Source organism: Phyllostomus discolor, chromosome 6 (genome assembly GCF_004126475.2).
Source record: "Phyllostomus discolor isolate MPI-MPIP mPhyDis1 chromosome 6, mPhyDis1.pri.v3, whole genome shotgun sequence".
Lineage (NCBI taxonomy): Eukaryota > Metazoa > Chordata > Mammalia > Chiroptera > Phyllostomidae > Phyllostomus > Phyllostomus discolor.
In genome coordinates, this window is record NC_040908.2 from 39,369,339 (window position 1) to 39,386,991 (window position 17,653).

The following is a 17,653-nucleotide window of genomic DNA, read 5'->3' on the forward strand; positions in this document are numbered from 1 at the left end:
GCTCCTCACCACACCAAGCTCTTTGGGGAAAGACACACAGACATAAAGTGTGGGCTCCACTCTAGTCCACTAAGGGGAGAATTCACTCAAATGAAGAGCAATAACTTCATAAGAGCTCATTCTTGGGGGCAGTTGAACAAAAGCAGGAAACAGAGCACTTCTTGATTCTACCATCATCAGTGAAGAAAAATGGTGCCATGAGGGAATGTTTCACACATGGAATTTCCTAAGAGAATGATCAGGGCACCAGACCAAGGGGATCTAGGGCCGGGTTTAGGAAGCAGAACACAGGAAATCGCAAACAGGCCCTAGAAGAAGCATCACACTCTCTCCCAGGACCCCCCTCCAATTCGTCATCACCTTTGCCATTAAGAATCTGCATGACAATGAAGACCTGAGGGAGTATATTCCTTAGAGCCTATAAATTAGAACTAACAATACGAAAAGCAGATCAAATTTGCTAACTGCAAGGAACCTTGGATATCATTTAATCTAAACCCCTTGTCTTATGAGGAGAAAATTTAGGCATGAAAGGTTAACACGTTACTGTTTGCCATGGCAGAACTGAGGTTACAGTTCATGTCTCCTCATTCCTAATTTAATGATCTTTGTATTGTTCCAGGTTAAACCTATAAAAGTAAGATTTGCACATGGTGAAGAATAGCTTCCGTTTGCCCCCATAGACCAGGAGTTAGCAAACTACAGCCCAAAGGCAAAATCCTGTTTCTTGCCTGTTTTGGTAAAGTTTTATTGGAACACAGGTGGGTCTGTTCATTTATGTATTGGCCATGGTTTGTTTACACTGCAATGGCAGAGCTGAGTCGTAATGATCGAGACTACGTGGCCCACAAGGACTAAAATATTTACTATCTGGACATTTGCAAAAAAAAGTCTGTTGAGCCCTGCTATGGATTATTAGGAGGTGGGGATTCAATCAGATGGCTGTCTAAATGCCTTGCTGAGTAAACCCGAATAACCCAGGAAAATGGTGGTGGAAATGGCCAGAAGCCCTGCCAAGGAAGCTTGCATCACAAGGAGTCAGTCCCACTTTCTTAAGGTCAGCCCACCCTGGGGCAGAGAGGCCTCACACACCCCATGCACCAGCGGGTTAGAGGACCTCTGCAGTCCATTTAAACATATGAGTCAGTGAGGAGACCCTCAAAGCAACTTCCCCCTCTGTCATTCAAATGCCAAGCAGTGGACCTTCCACCCCACTCCCAAGGAAAAACACTGCTTTCCTCCCATTCTCTACAAAATGCTGCACACACAAAGGTGTACACGTGTCCCCTGCTTCGGCACTACCAGATTTTCCCACTTACATGTACAGAATAATTATAAATTTTTAGCAAAGGCAATCCATAATTCTAATTGTTCCAACAAGATTACTAATATTTGCCCTCTCTCTGGTCAGGCTGATACTCGGACAGAGCGAGGTGTATGTCAGCAAACAGCATGCTCCCAAGAGTTTAAGGTGTGCATTACTAGCCTTCAGGCTGTGGAGAAACAGTCCATGGAGCTACACTGGAAAAGCTTCGTAATGTTTTTACTTTTCTAGAAGATGATATGATTCTAAACACTTACAGTGAATTAATTAATGTGGTGCTTTTCTGTGGACACTCTGGAGTTGGCTCAGAATCTCAGCAAAGCTAAGGTGTTTGCAGATACCATTCTGGTTGTATTGTTACTGGAAAATATTTTATTTGTGCAAACCTACAATGCTTTTCTTCTCTGAATTAAAAGGGAGATTATCTCTTGAGAGTCTTGAAAGTCATATCATCATCAGAATTAATAATTAATAGTAACATAATTATAATAATATATAATGCACTACATAAACATATATGTTATCATTAATAACACACATTATACTGTATTTTGATTTTAAAAATTAGAAGTGAACAGGCTGTCTGAGAATCACTTCTTGCATCCAAGTAAGACTCAACTTTCAAATGAAACCCAGCATTTCTTTCAGTGCCTCAAACGTGAGGTGAAATCACATCTGACAGCCTCAAGCGAGTCTCAGGTGTTACCTGCCCTCACACACTCAGCATCCCTCTGACAGGGAAGAACACTGCGGTGAGCAGGAAACTAACACTGTAAAGTGGAGAGGGTAAAAATGTGTCCTGCAGAATCAGCCAGAAGGGCCCCACTGAGACCCCCATCCACAGCAGTGAGCAGGGGAACAAACCTCTCTCAGATGCACTGATAAACGGTGATGTGTGCTGCTGCTCCTCTGCCGAGACAAGACCGAGGCCTGGAAGTTGCTGATGCTTTAAGAAAAGCTACCGTAGGAAGAATGACTCCTTAGAGGTGATAGATACTTGGCTGGGAAGTAATGGTGGTGATTGCCTGGGTAAATCTGGCTGGCGTCCCCAGTCTTAGGAATGTCTGAATGCCTATATTGCTCGAGTATGCACCTAACTGCCTACCACATCAGGGCCAGACAATTGAAATGAGCCTAGAAGATTATAATAATGACCTTTCTAATAAGTCTAGCACCATTTACACATGCAGCTGAGGCACCATCCCTTCCCAAGAGCTGCCCCAGGAAGCTGAGCACTTACTCCAATCATGTGGCCAGTACAGGAAGGGCTTGGAACTCTTCACTGGGGCTCCTTGTCAGACCCTTTTGCAAATCCATTTGAGGGCAGATTTGACTTTTGGAGTGAGTTGTAATGTTGCTCAGAACCCAGCCTGGAGAACAAGGTGGGCTCTCAAGGTGAGTTCTCATCATGAAGGATGGGTCTGCCTTCCTTGGCTGGCTCCAATCCTGCTTCTGGAAGTAGTGGCTAAAGGCAAGTTCCCCACCTCCAGCAATGGCAGCCCAGGCACAAGTACCTGGCATTGACAGCCATACTCACTAAAGATGTCCCTTAGCCTGAGAAAATGACTTCCATGATTTTCCATGCCAGCAGGGATGAGAGAAATCAAGAACACACAAGTGGAATTTCAAACAATGCACCGAGCTATGAGTGTCCACATGGTCACAAGGCAAGGGAGGTCTGCAAAGCCATGCCTTTTGTCAGAACTTGGCAGGCTAGAGCCGGGGGTCAAATCCAGCCCACCAGCCAACTGCCTGTTTTTGTAAATAAAGTTTTACAGGAGCACAGCCAAGCCCATTTGTTTATGTGTTGTCTACACTGCTTGTCCTCTACAAAGGCAGCAGTGAGTAGTTGCCGCAGAGAACCCATGGCCAGCAAAGCCTGAAATATTTACTGTCAGACCTTTTGCAGAAAGTTTGCTGACCCCAGTCCTTTCTGAGCCTGTTTTAGAGGCCAATTAAAGTAGAGGACATGTGGAGAATTGTCTTTTCTCCCCAGTTTTCCTTAGTGACATCTGACCTTTTTATCTGTTTGGAAAGTAATAAGTAGTAACACAGAATTTGGCATATACTTTTATTAGTATCCTAGGGTTGCCATAACAAATTACCACAACCTGGGTGGCTATTAACAACAAGAATTTATTTTCACAATTCTAAAGAATAAAACTCTGAAATCAAGACATTGGCCAGGTTACATTCTGTCTGAAGACTCTAGGGAAGGAAGCTTCCTTGGGTCTTTCTAGCTTCTGGTGGTCACCAGAAATCCTCAGTGCCCCTTGACTTGTAGATGTATCGCTCTGATCTCTGCCTCCATCTTCACATGGCATTCTCCCTGTGTGTCTGCATCTCTGTGTCCAAATTTACTTCTTATATGGACAGCAGTGATATTGCACTTGGGGCACACTCTATTTCTATACGAACTCATCTTAACTTGATTTCATCCGCAATAACCCTATTTCTGATTAAAGTCATATTCAGGGGTTCCAGAAGACAAGAATTTTGGAAGAACACTATTCAACACTATTCAACAGCTTGGTACTCAGTATTCAACAAATTTATTTTTTGCCCTTCATGATACATTCTGACCAGTTTCCAAGCCAGTTGACCCCCTTCCACCCACAACATCTCCAAGGAATTTGGCATTGTGTCCTTCTGCACACCCATGTTAGTTCTCTTCTACTTAGAAATGTCTTCCCTCTTCTCAACTACCTAATGTTGCCCTTTTTACTTCTTCTTAGAGATTCACATCAAGGAAAGCCCATGAAGAACATTTCTCTTATTTTATTTTCCAAATCTTCACTACACTGAGACTTCCCAAATCTGGGCTCATGGCTTCAATTGCTTCCTCTGATTTGTCTTGTGGGTCAGACACAAAAACCCAGTCTGTTCTGGGTATGATCACAGTCACTGCCTAGCAAAGAGTAACAAAACTATAACAATTCTCCGATGTTCTCTCTTTCCTGTGATTCTATGGTTGCAATTTTTTACTTCTTCTATTTTAAATAATACTTGCCTTTGTCTAGTGCTATCAAAGAATCAAAAATGTTAAAGGAAACCCCTGCTTGCCAATAAACAGTATCAACAATGTTAGGGTTGCCAGATAAAATACAGGACTCCAAGTTACATTTGAATTTCAGATAAGCAAGGAATAATTTTTTAGTATAAGTATCTCCCATACAATATCTGGGACATAGTTGTACTAAAAAAATTGTTCCTTGTTTATCTGAAATTCAAATTTATCTGGGGACCATGTATTTTTATTTGCAAAATCTAGCAACCCTAAATAATGGTCCATTGGCCACTTATGAGCATAAAGAACTTCACTAACTGTACTACTCATTTACCTCCCTTACCCTGCATTGTCACTACCTCTGAGGGGTCAGCTTTTAAGACCAGTTGTTAACAAATAACACTTGCAGTTTGTTTCTCTTTTTCCTCCTGCATCTAAAAAGAATTCTCTAAGAATTCTGGCAGTATAGTCTATTGGTGCCAATGGTAGCAGCATCAGACCGCCATTGCTCAATATCCATACAGGTTTGGGCAAGTTACTTAACCTTTCCCTCTAAGCCTCAGTCAATCCATCCATAAAAGAGGAACAAGTAGACTTGCTGTGGGAATTAAGTAAACAGTCCATGTAAAAGCACAGTTCTTGACATATAGCAATCACCTGATATATTTTCATCATTTCCAAACTTTATTACCCATCAGGGCTTATTTCCTGAGTAGGTGGGAAGGGGCATTTAGCCTGGACTCCAAGTTCACATGGGCTATTGATATATCAGCTATTTAGTTGTCAGCATGTAAAATCTGCTTGAACAATTCAAGTTTTTAAAGAAAAACCTTTCCTGCCTTTTTAAATATAAATATTTTAAACATATTTGAATAAAATAACACCCTTCTAAACTACGTTCTTCATTCTCTCCTGATACCACTTATTCCTAGGCAGAGTCACCCTCAAGTAAGACCATCTATATTTCAAGGCCGCAAACCAGTCAGACCCCTCCCTTTCTCGAACCCTCTCCGCATCTCCCCAAGCATGTTGGCATGCCCCTCAACACCTTCTATGATTCTGCACAAGCACGTACTTCAGCTGTGGTCACTCCTGCACTAGCATTCCACCTTCAGCTAAAATGGAAATGACTACTGCACCTGACCCTCACTTACTTCTGCTGTTTCCTTGTGCTGTTCCTCATTTCCACAAGTATAACAACCCCCCAAAAATGCCTTCCCCAATCATCCAATGTTGACATTGTTCCCTTCTATAAACTCCCGGAGCAATTAATGTGCTCTGCACTGAATGATATTTAAATAATTATAATAAAAATAACCACCTCAACATCTTACATAGCCCTCACACTCCAGTCTCCTCTAATATTTATGGCTGTGTGATCTCAGCAACTGGATTACAATCCCAACCCTCAGAGACAGAGGTTTTATTTTTTATTTATCTCTGTGTTCCTCGGGGCGTGAACCCAACACTTTGGACATAGAACTACATACAATAAAAAAAATTGATGAAGAAATGAATGAATGAATGAACGAACAAATGAAAAAATGAGTCTCAACAAGGAAGTGCCACAGGCAGTCAGAGGCTATTGAGAAGCAAGGGTGATGACCTCAAAGTTCCTTTCACACTCTTTAAACAGTACCAGGCTGATGTTTATTGCTTTTTTATGCCACATACTTGTTCCACACACATTCAACGTTCACACGCAATGTGCAGACTAAGTGCTTTGATGGTGTGCTTAATGAAGGGCCACAGAAATGTCCCTGCCCTTGAGAAGCCTTCATTAGTAAAGGGACCTGAGGCATAGTCATAAATGTATATTGATAGGGCAGCCTCAGGTGAACAACATGAGGCAAGAGATACAAGCAAATGTTCCAGAAGTTTGAAAGCAATGCAAATCTTCTAGTAGGAGAGCCAGATTTATGGGAAATAATGGGATCAAGGATCAGTGGTCCAGGTCAGTGGACCCCATCAAAGTTATGGATATGGAAATAAAGCACCCCACTGCCCTACACCTTGCTATGAGACAACCCATTCGTTGAGGGCCTTGGGATCCTCATCTGTAAAATGGAAGTAAAATTAGCTCCTACACAGAGTTGACATGAGATTTAAAAGAAATACCTATCAAAGGTCTTTTGCTACCTTAGGGACACTATATACATCCAATAAATAGCAGCTGGCACTTTTTATTACAATATTTCCTCAACTTTAAGGTGCCATGGGTTAGAAGGTGTATCTTTGATTTAAAAAGAGTGTTTTAGGGTGAAAAAGAAGGAAAGTAATATCTTAAGTCTATACCAGACTATAAGACAGATGCTGACCACAGCTACCCTAAAATACTAAAAAGCTATTTCCTAGAATTGAAGCAATCTGGTAGGTATTAGTATGTCTCAATAGTTCATTGATTGGCTTAATTTCTATAAAATTTAAATCTACAACAAGTCCTTATAAGTCAGAGATCTCAGGATATTTGTGGCTGTCAAAGCAGGATCCTACAGGTCAGACCCTGGAGGGTAGATTGGGACCTTCACATGCATGTACATATGCACACACATACACACAAATTGCAGATATGGAAACAAATCACCCTTCACAGTAAGTTTGCTCATTGTCTGAGCAGAATCATGTTCTTTTAAAAATAAAACTGTGAGTGGGAGTGCTTGTGTTCTGGAATAGAGTCTTTTTTTCTTCCCTTCATCCCATGTTCCTTGGCTACATGCTATTATGTGATATTCAGGACTGTCAAACCTTCTGGAGCCATAAGCATTTTTCAGACAACCAATCTCAATATGCATTATCAAAATTAGATCTTTTCTCTGCAGATGACAATTATGTATTATATGGTTATACGTTTAGGAGTCTGTGACACCGTATTGTTAGACTTGGGGTATTGACTTTTAACAATATGTCACCTTATTATATTTGGTGTTGCATTATGCCTGGATTGCAGCATTTGTCCCGTGGCCCCACTCAGGCTGCAATTAATTTCTCAGTAAGTGTCAAACAGCTTTGGGGAGGGGGAGAGTGGGTGAAAGGTAACTTGGAAATGATTTCCTTTTGCAACTGTCATTTAACTATCCTGTTCTTCAACAAAAGAACTTCAACTATTCCAGAAAAATGCAAGTTGTATGCTCATCAATAAGACTGCCTCTAAGCAGAATAATAACTCCGGTTGGGAGTTCAAACATTACAAAGATCTTGGATACCACCCCCTGGTCACAAAAGAGCTGATTGCAGGGCCGGGAGAGAGAAAAGGAATAGGACATAAGAAACCCCTGTATTCATTTCTATAAACACAAGCTCAATGCAGTTTAAAACCATAAACATGCTAAAAGGAGCAAGAAGTAGCCTGTTACTTTGTCATATATTTTTATAGGCCTTTCTGAATGGTTTCAGATTTGACATAGTAACTGCCTGTTACTAGAAATAAACTGTAAGTCAATTCCATGCTGCCGTAATTCACTGCCCAGGGTTGTTCTAAGAGATTTAGTGATGCCTGTGATGGACAGCAAGCCACTTGATGTTTTTGTTTTCCCTTGGTGTTTGTAGTGCCTCCAGCTTACTGACCTCCAGAGATCTGGAAGGAAAGGGCCTTCCTCGGGTGTCATCATTCCCACCAAGTCAGTCAAAGACCTGTCCTCACGAGAAAGGAAATGACACATTCTCTCCAAGGCTCTCTGGCTCTGTGTGCCTCCCTCTGTATTTCTACAGGTTGACAACCACTGTGCCCATTAGGGTGACCTGCTTCTGAAAGAATAAATTAAACCAAGGTCACAGTACCACCCAGCAGGAATTAGGTGCCTGGAAAGTAGCAATACCTCATCTCCTTGGCTGGCATTTTCTTTTGGCTCAACACTTTGGCTGCATCTCCACCATGTCACGCACCCAGATGGAAAGGGAAAAATCCATCCAGCCATCTGGCTGTTTCCGTCTACACAATGCCATGCATCTGGGGCCATCTGCGAGACGGACTGAATTTTTTCACTTTCTGCCTGGTTGTTGGGTGTGGTGTAGATGCAGCCCTTTACTGGGCTAAAGTAGCAGATAACCTCCTACCCCACTTGAGAGGCTAAAAAAAGAGTCCAGGATAACAAGGCCTATAGCACCATTCTGGAAAATAAATGGAAACGTTGTGAGTAGCAGAATACAAAACGCAGGAAATAATAAAGGCTAAGACTATTGTTTATTAGACAAAGAAAACCCAAGAACTGAATCAAGTGATTATTTGTCAACTTAGTTTGTCCAGACAGCTAGCACAATATTCTCAAGGGCATATTATTACAATTCTTTCCCAGGGTCGGACATTAGTCTAAAAGACATCTCAAATGGACTCCTGTGCTTGGATTTATGTTTGAACTAAAAAATGTATGATTTCTGTGCCCTAATTAGTATCTCTTAGAAGAGACTCCCTCTGTTTTTCAGAGTTAGTTCTAAAACAAATAACAGAGAAATTTATGAAGTGCTTCCCAAGAATCATGTTCAACCTAACAGAATTTCCACATGGATTTCAGAAACTCAGTATATTAGCAACATTAGGAGTTTAATAGTATGGGGTAGAGGGCTGAGATTAAGGGGTATATAAACTGTGGGAGAATGTAAATAGTGATTGTGCAAATGAGGGTTTCCCTGGTATTATAATTAAACATCTTAGAATTCAGGGGTACTTTCTCTTCCCCCAGCTCATTTATGAAGCTTAGCTCTGGCAAGGTCTGGTAGCTTCCCCTTAGTTTCCATCTCTGCAGACAGCAACGTTCGACTCAGTTTCTAGGGTTCTCTTCTCATATACTGGTGGGCAAAATATAAAAATGATTAAGTAATAAGAAAAGATGTGGAAAAATCATGACTAAAATCTCCAGCCTAGAGTGGGCAGGGTGGGGGCTAGGTCAACAGGCTATCATGACATGTACCCAAGCACTGGATCCCAACCTTGGCTTTGAAGCTGACTTGAGAATTGTCAGAAAAAGGATGGAAGGCATTTAGGGCCCAGAGGAGAAAAGAAAACTAAACTTATGAAAGGTAGACTTTGAGGATAAAAATAAAGTCCGTGCTGCTTCTATTCCAGCGTCATGAACAGGAATCCCCCTACACACATTTAAATGGCATATTCACGTTTTATGAATCAGGCCCTTAGTTTTAATTGCTTCTTGGACTATAGGCCAATTAAGGATAGGTCAGAAGGGCAGGAATCACTCCCACAGTCTCTGAGGTTCTGAGAGGTGGAGCTTGCATAGCCTGAGGCATCCATTCACACTCGTATTACAAAAAAATAAGACTGAGTACACCATTAAACACCTCTGGTAGGAATTCTTACTTTATATGGTCTAAAAGCAAAAAGTGGAGGCCAAAAGTTCCCCTTTGGCCCCCTCTCTTGCTTTCAAATAAAACCAAATACAACATTTCTCCTTGTCTGAGCCATGGAAAAACTAAATACCAATATATACAAACCCAGTACTGTATCTTGAGAAACTGCCAATAGGTTTGCAAGTCCTCTGAGATCTCCCCTCTATTTATCTATAATTGATCCTCTCTGAACCTTTATGCAATACAGAGGTTAGAGATTAAGAGTTGTTTTTTTTTTAAATATTACACGTAATACTAGCTGCATAAGATACACATCTTAATGGACTCCTAGTTCCCACAAAGCAACTCCAATATTGTAAATTACTGAAGTAAGTAATAAGACTTAACCAGAAGAAAAGTAACATCTGTTACTAAGCCATACATTATACTCTATATACTGTGATTTATGTATAGACTATTTCTCCTGCTTTGTTTTCACATAAGAAAATTTGGAGAATTTGTACAAATAATATATTTTACCAAACATTTCCAAAGCTTTTAATATCAACTTTAGATCTGACCACCTGATTTAATGGGCCAGTCATCTGTACCCCATATTTCAGTGCTAAACATGTCTAAATGTTACTTTTGACGAGCCCATGGGAGTTTGTGAGAGGGTCAAGCTAAATAGCACATGACCTACCAGTAGCAATAGCATTCTCACTTATAGGTCATTGGTTCAAATCTCACTCCAGTCAATGGGACCCCCAAAGCCCTGACCATTTAGTTGCTCAGAGATCTGGTGAATTGAGTTTCTATGAGAAGTCTGGTTGCCATCCCAGCTGGACATCTAATCAGAACAAACAGATTGTTCATAACTCACCCCTTTCTTCCCAGCTTTCCTCCCTATCCCAATACTGTCCTAGCTATGAAGCCCTGACCAAGAAACCCCAAATGGCTAGACCTGGAGTCAGAAACCCTGCCCTCTATTTCCAGAGATGTAGGCTGCCATACTACACACACACACACACACACACACACACACTACTGTCTGTATTCTATAGCAACAATACACACACACACATTGTCATGAGAAGCCATCCATGGCCTCAAGAGATAAATCAAATTCTTTGTGATTTATGCTATTAATCTAGCACCTTTTGCTGATACCAGATTCATCTGTAATTTTTTCTTCTTCCAGTATACATACCTGCACCACTCTAGATAACCAACTAATTGAACAATATCAAAAATAATTTTTCAATTTATGATAACCTTACAATGAAGCCTCCTCATTTTCCTAATGAAGGAAGGAAGCATAGAGATGAAAGTAAAACAATTTATTAGATTTTTTCCTGTGCCACTGAAATAAAATAGTAAACCAGCCTGGCAGTTTACTACAGGCACCCAGCATGTGCTCATTAACTCTTTGCCAGGTACAAAGGTGTCCTAACAGCTCTGTTTTAATTCCATGATCCGGCCCATAATCCAGTGCTAAACAATAATTAGTATTGACTTGTTAAACAGTAGTTGAAGGCTTCCTTTAAGCGCCTCGAATATACTTTAAGTTGCATAGACAAAGAATCAAAGGAAGGAGGAGGCAGAGTTGGAAGAAGAAAGAGGGAAGCGTGAAGGCATTTGTAATGTTTTTAAGTGTAAAGAAAAAATTGTTCTCCCGCCTGGAAACTTTACAGGTATTTAAGCATTGTTTCCAGACCCACACTGGCACTTTATTCCACCCCATGCCTGCTCTTCAGTGTCATTGTGCAAGAAAGTCATTCTTTCTCTAATAGCTTGCCCCCACCCTACACTCCCTTTTACCTTGTCAGACTGACCAAATGTTGGACAATTTTCTCCTCTCCTCTAATGTAGTTTAAATTCTTTCCTACTAATGGCTCTTTTCATCCTATGCATCAAGGTTTATTTAAAATCAGCAATGAATGAAGACCTCTGGCACTGCATATTTTCCATGGTTTCCTTTATTGTCCAATTGTGTATTTGGATAAGCAAGAGGGGACACTGATAACATTTGCTGGAGAAGTGTTGAACATGCCCATTAGAGCAGAGGAAACAATGGGCACCAAACTGTGACTTGCTTGCTAGAGAGAGGCACAGGCACACTGAAGTGCTGATGCCTCCTTTGCCTTCCACACCACCCAGCTGGTGCACCTGGCTGTGCCATCTCTTCCTAGTACACCATGAAAAAAAGATAAGCACTAGATGTGAAAGGTGTCACAAATACATTGGCTCCTGGTATTTCCACCAGCTTCATTCTCTCTAGTCCTGAGTGAAATCAGAAGTTCAGGATCCTGATACTGTTCCTTTACTTGGGTAACTAGACCTCTGTAACAAAGGGACTTAGGAATACTTCTCATACAGATTGCATGTGCCAGATTTATAGCTCCAAGCCAAATAAAATAGATGCCCACTGAAGTGTCCACCCATTCATCCATTTATCCATCCATGTAGTATTCTTCTAATAAGCTCTAGAGAAGAACAAATACAAGGTCCCTGCCTTCAAGTGACCTTACAACTTGACTGTGGAAAACAAACCACGAACTAAGAAATCAAATAGCAGATCAAGAGCATAACTAACAAAAAGCAAAGGGTAGAAGCACAGGCGTTTAGAAAGAAGACCTGTTTAAGAGGGTTATGATGTTCAGATTATGCTTCTGGAAGATGTGGGCATGCATTATAATAGTCTTAAGGAATGGGTATGCTTTTTAAAGGGGGGAAAGAGAGTGTACCACCCTAGAAACAGAAGCAGCAAAGACTCAGAAGCCAGAATCATCAGCTTTTTGTCTTCCAGAACACAACAAATAATAGAGCACTCTAGTAATACACTTAAATTTTATAAAACACATCCATGTTGCTTATCTTATTTGCTTCTCCCACTGACCCTGTGGCATAAGCATGACAGAAAGATTTAGCATAAAACAGAGCTAGATGAGGGAAAACCTATACAAGGTCATTGCAATAATTTCTAACAAAATCAATAAAGGCTATTCTGGGGAGTTAAGGACAAATGAAAGAGAAGTTTAAGATAAAGAAAAAACACATTGGATGGACTGGAATGGTTGTAGGAAATGAAGAAGGAAGAGAACATAAGACTATTAACAAATTTCTCCAGTGGTGACAAAAAGAGTGGCATTATTCACTAATGGTGAATAAGGAAGGAAGAGCAGCTGGGGAGAATATAAAAATGATGATTTTCTTCTGTATTTAGTAAATTTCAAGGGACTATAAAAAACCCAAATGAAAATGGTAGCAGATGAAGTTATATGTAGACATCTGGTGTTCAAGGTCAGAGGCAGACTGGAAACATAGATTTAGGAGTCATTAGCATAAATGTGGGGTCATAGAGATCCCCCACAAGGGGGGAGATGGCCAAGCGTTAAACCTGGACATTCCATTTAAGGGGCAGAAGAGGGAAGAGTGCTCATTTAATTAAGACCCATTATGTACGGAAGGTCCTTGTCAAAATGTAAGAATAACGTGTGGAGGTTCATGGATCATAGATTGAAAATGAAATTGAAAAAGATGGAATATTAGAAATTCTTCAGTCTCACCCTTTCATTTTTCCAAAGAGGAAACTGATAGTGAAAGATGGTGGTTACACCATAATTTATTTATCCATTAACATCTAACAATCTCCATATTCTTGCAGAATTCTTTTGTTAATTAGTTAGGAAACACAGAGCACAGCCTGAAGGGCAGGAACATTGGAGTTCAAGGCCTTTGTTGGAAGTAGCTGGGTGGAAATGGGAAAGGAAGATCCAGATTGTGGAATGCTGCCTAGGGAGGGCAAGAGCTAGATGGAGATGTCCTAGGAAAAAGGAAGACTACCAGGGCATCCAAAGGTAGGGCTGCCAGAGAAATGTTCATGAAAAATGGAAAAGAAGCACAGAGAAAAATGTACCAAAGATGCTACCTCAGTATCATCATGTGCCATTGTGAAAAAGCCTGAAGTTGAAACCCAGACGGACTGTGTAACATGTGCAGTATGAAACAATCTGCTCAGTCTCAGTACCACTAGCTCTAAAAGAGATGGTATAAAGAGAATTGTGTTGAACTATAGCATTTCATATCTCCACAGAGACTAACAATGGAGTCCGTCCAATTTATGGGATTTTGTCAAGCCAAAAGTTGTGTTGAGAAACACAAAGAGCTAGAATCAAACACCAAATACATGGAAGACAAGCGTAACCATGGGCAGGTTACTTCACTTTGTAGAACCTCAGTAACCTTGTGTATTAAGTGGATATAGTCTACCAACCCCACTGGGTTATTTAGAACATAAGTAAGATAATGGATAGAAGTGCCTGGGACAAGGTAGGCTATCAATAAATACGAATCCCCTTCCCAGAGATACTTCCTAGTAAGATATTCAATACATATATACACAGAGAGACACACACACACACACAACATTCATATTTTCTAATAAATTATTACAGGATTCTAGATTTAAGAGAAAATTTACTATATAGAAAGAGCCTGCAAAAGTCCTCTGTGCCAGAACTTGAATGGAATGTGATCTGGTAGAAGCTGTTTATGGCTCAAACAGAGGATTCCACTGGAGGCCATCAGTAATTATGAAGAGTGTAAACAGGGAGATGAGTCAACCTAAAGTACATACATACATACATACTACCTACTCACCCCACAGAAGAAAGTTTAAAGAATACATTTCCAGACCAACCTTTTTTATCTGGGTGAAATTTTTGTACCTGCAATTAGCTCCTTCAGCCTTCAATCTAAGAATCAGCTGGTTAATTGTGCATGTAAGTGGCTAATAGCTTTAACTGGAGGATGGTGCAGGCCTAGAGGTCACACACTTTTCTTCCTCCTCACACATTAGTTTAGTTGTTACACATTACAGATGCATGACCCACATATATGTCCAAAAGAGAAAAAAAAGGAAGAAAGGAAAAAATATAACTTGTAATACTTCAAGAGGAATAGCATGGAAAACAAAGCCACAGTGTATTAAACGAAAGAGTAATCCTAAGAAATATTACCATTCTTGTGTCTCAACTGCAGGGCTTGAAAAGTATCTGTGAATTCTTTGGGATCAAACTGAGTCCATGATAAAAAAGGAGAGAATGGTGTAGAAAATCCCATTTCAACAGCCACTGGGTTACTCTGGGGTCTGGAAAGAGTGACTCTCATATCTCAGAGAGAACAAGAATGGCCCAGATATACGGGAGTGGTGAGGGGCAGTGAGAGAAACAAATTTTTGTGTTCAAGATGAGGCAAACTATACATGGCATGCTATCTCTACTCTCTACCTTTAAGCCAAGCTGCTGTTCCAAATACCATCCACAGCTGGTTTGTACTCACCAGTATCTTGAGATAAGCACCCCACCTCCTCCTCCTCTATCATGTGGCTCCAGACTTGTCTTTACCATCCAGCGCTCTGGACAGACTTTAAGCAGCTCCTCCAGAATATCAGAGGCATTTTCTCCATCAGCTCTTCCTACTTTGAATGGACTGACTCCTTTTGAGTCATATAAGCATTTGATTTTGCATCTTTGGGGACACAACTCTTGATTCAAACAGTGCTCCTAATAAACAAGCCTTATCATACCTGATGGAAGAAAATGAGCCACTGATCCCAGTCTTAGACATCTGAGTTATTTCTGATTAAAATCTTGTTCAAGGCCTCAAGTTGCCTGTAAAAGTCCATCTGCTTGGGCAGCTAGGGCCCTTGAAGTTCAGCAGACTCAGCAGGTTTTCACTAAAATGTCGAGAACTTCCCTGTAGATTACATTCAATTTCTCTACGTGGACCTGGTTTAATGGGATGGAGCAACAGAGCCTTGCCCAAGATTCTTCTCATTTGGAGGCAAAGTTGGGGAGCTGGCCTTGGAAGTCAGAACCAGAGCAGAAAGCATTGCTTTCAAGCTACCTGAGGAGGGCAAGATGAGGTGGAGTACTGCAAGGGAGGACTCTGGGCCTTTTGTAAAGGGGTCACTAACAGTGGAATGAGGCTTCAGCAATGATTGAAGTTGCCCTGATCTTGGACAATTCAACACCTTCAAGGCTCAATTTCCTCATCCATAACATGGGAACAGTATTAAGACCTGTTCCACAGATCCAGCTCAACTGAAAAAAAAAAAAAACATTTATTCATCATCAACCATGTACCAGATAGATCATGAAAATAACCAAAGGAGCATATGTGAAAGTACTTTGCATAGTTTTATACTTGTCATATATGTTTATTAATTTTTTTTAATTCAGAGTTTAATGGGCTATCTGTCAATGAACCAGGAAAATTTCAGCAATACTAGATGAGATTTCTAAAACAGAACTGTAAGTGACAAGATTTATAGAACTTCACATGTCACTTAAAGGACAATTCAAAGTCAAAGTCAAGGTTGATGGAATTCATTTTGATGCCCTCCCACATTTCATTTCTGTAGTTTCTTTCTCCACTCTATGTGCTTCCCTCATCCAAGTCTTCTTAACCCTTCATGATAACCCCAGTCCCCTATGCAGTGCCCCAGTCTCACCTGACAGCCTTGAGCAACTCCAAGGAAGTTCTTTCTACTCATGAAAACTCCTCTGTCCTGTGTCCCACTCTTTTAGGTCTTAATTGTTCAGCAGCTAAATTCAAGGACACTAATTCTCACCATGGCATTAATGACTGATAAATGCCTGTTCCCTTTCTTTGGGCCACTTGCATTTTAAGTAGAAATTCCTCGAGAGTTCTTGCTTTGGGAAAAAGACCAAGTTGAATGTACCCAGAAACTTTTTTCCTAGGCATAAAACACATCATACAAGCAGCTGACAAATATATCTATGTGTAAGCCTGCATAAGGTTCTTGCTCTGTGTCCCTTGGGATATTTCTAGGGCGGAGTGAAGAGACAGGAGAATGCAGGTTTGACACCTCAGCTACCTGAAAAAGCACACAGATGTCAGTTGTCAAAGGGAGGTGCCCTATCCTATCCCGTCCCTTGCCCTGTGCAGACCTGGCTTGGGCCGGAGAGTCACTGGAGTTCATTTTCTCCCTTTAGTTATAGAATTCAACCTTCTTCCCCACAAGCCATCATGGTACCATCAGGGGTTTCTTGTTACAATTTAATTTTTCTCGGTTGCACACTGGGGTTCTAATTGGCATCACACCAGCAGTGGGAACATTTTTAAGAATCATTTCCCAAGACACTTTTAATATATTTCCAGTAAATTGTACCTCAACCTGTCCAGCTGGCTGGGTCATTTAACACAGACACACCCACTGAGTCCTCAGGGAGCTTGGAGGTTTACCTTGGTGCTTTTCTAAAATACATACATACATACATACATACATACATACAAAACCCTGCCCTGCCTCGCATGAGGGGATAAAGCTTTTCTAATGTCCAAGTGCTACAGAGGACAATGAAAACTGCCCACCACAGAGAAGGCTGGGACCCCTTTCAGTTTAGTGTTGTGCTGTGTGTAGGGAAAAGCCTATACACAGCACTAGACAAACAGGGATGTGAAAATCCACACTGAAATTATACTGGCTTTGGGGAAAGCTGCATTCAAAAAGAAAAAAAAATAGCCGGGTGATTATTTAAAGCCCTAAAACAGACGGTATAGTTTATCAAGTATTTTTTAGCCAAATTCAGCACTGCTTTCAGTGACTTGAAAGCACACTGCCAAATGTAAACAAAGTTCTCACAGGACAGGAGCCAGTGAGCAGTCGCCCCTGAATCTGCAAAGTCAGAAGGAAAATATAATTAATCACAACTCATTCCTAGCTCGCTAGTTGAAATAATACCAGTGAGAAAAAGTGAAAAGCTAACAGGAGGACTTGGGGGGGCGAGGTGGGGAGGGGAGAGGGAGGCGTGGCTCCTTCCTTTACTTTCAAGAGCTTGCTTTGTGCCATTTGGATCCAAGCCGGTGAAATAAACAAGGGTTTTGTTTTTGTGGGTTTTGGTTTTCATTTTTCATAATCCAGTTTATTTGACCTTTATTTTTTTGATAATAAAGGAAAAGGGAGAAAGTGGCTGAGACACATTCCTCAAAAGTACAGTGGGTGAGACAAAAGGCCT